Source organism: Plectropomus leopardus, chromosome 3, assembly GCF_026936395.1.
Source record: "Plectropomus leopardus strain MGB_pleo_1.0 chromosome 3, ASM2693639v1, whole genome shotgun sequence".
In the NCBI taxonomy this organism is placed as follows: domain Eukaryota; kingdom Metazoa; phylum Chordata; class Actinopteri; order Perciformes; family Serranidae; genus Plectropomus; species Plectropomus leopardus.
Genome location: NC_142178.1, coordinates 4034795 through 4036435, shown reverse-complemented (window position 1 = coordinate 4036435; position 1641 = coordinate 4034795).

Here is a 1641-nt window from a genome sequence, read left to right as displayed (position 1 = left end):
TGTGCATGTGCAGGATTTTGGCTTGAGTTCGGGGGGAGGTTCATGTGTGTGTCTTTGACCAATGTGATTAGAGGAAGGGAGGGGGTCTCTGAAGTCTGAAGTTGAGGGAATCTGTCACAGAAGAACTCAAGACAAAGGCACAGAGTCAGATCTTTGTGCATGTCATTTACACTTCAGAAACAAAATTTAAAACACAGATATACGGATGTAACAACAACGCGCACACACACACACACAAAAAAAAATTATACAGACATAGGCCTATAAAAGAAAGCAGTATACCTGTGTTTTTAAATCGTGGCCCAAAAAAGGAGCCCACATGATGTAAATGTTTCACTTGGCTGGTGACCTTTGTCTCTTTAAACAGTGGAGAAACCAAATGCTGTTTTGTATTTTCTGCTCTGTCTCTCTGGCTGAAACTGGTTCAGCAATAGTTTTCTTGATGAACATTGAGTTTTATGAATATTATACAATGTTGTCCCAAAAATATCAGAAGATTAATTATCAAAGAAATATCTTTGTCTGCATCATGATGAAAATAGAAGAGACAAAGGTTGCTCGACAGCTGATCCTCCACTGACTGAGAAAGACCATACCACTTCCTCTTAAATGCCAGTTAGAGGAGGGAAGGGACTGTACTGAATTTATCAGAGTAAGGGTTGGCTGGGGTGCAACTTTTTTAAATATTTCATGACCCTCTCTGGAGCTACAAATATTTTTCCTTGATTCTTGCTAAGTGACTGGGGAGAAATACATGATCCTCCTCACACAATAAATAACCATATTTTACAGCTTCTGGTAATAATACATGGTGTGATTTTGTAGATTTGTAAAGAAAACATTCCTTTCAAACCCACTTGTGGTTTCGTTTTTGTTTTTTTATAATAAATACAAAATGCGACCAATTGCCCCTTTGTGACCGGAGCAAATTGGTTTGATTTCTTTTAAAAACATGGGAATAAGGCAATGAGCATCGAAAGAAGAAATGACCAAAAAATAAGCAAGAAAGCAGTAACAAATACAAAAAAACAACCTGAAAACTAGTGAAACAAAACAAAAACAAAACAAAACAAAAAAGTTAAAAAAGGCAAACAAGACTCAGAAAAAGTGCTTAAAAATGACTATAATTTTGTAACATAATTTTAAATATATAATGATGGTAACTATAAAAATGGTTTGTCTTGGCTTTTTCCCCTAGACATTTTCTTTTGCTTTTTAAATAAATAATTCTCTTAAATAATTAATAAATAATTTTCTTGCAATCTTTAGGGACAATTCTTACCACTAACTCATTGCTGTTATTTCTCAAACACGTTTGAAAGCAGCGCATAGAGAGTAATGCCACTACAGGTTTCAAAAGGTTAAAATTGTGTGTCCCTCCCCTGAGCCAAATCAAACCCCCCCCACACACACACACACACACACACACAAAAAACCAACAACCAATAGTTTTAGTGACTGATGTATATTATGAGAATGTCATAATTTATATTTAATATTTTAATAATGGCAAAAGCGTGGAATGTTCTTTTCTTTTGACTTTTATTTAACACTTCCAAAAAAGTGAAATTTTAAAAACAAATCAACTCATGAAAAATACTATGAAAGCATTGGATGACCTTGGTCATGTGACCACGGTAA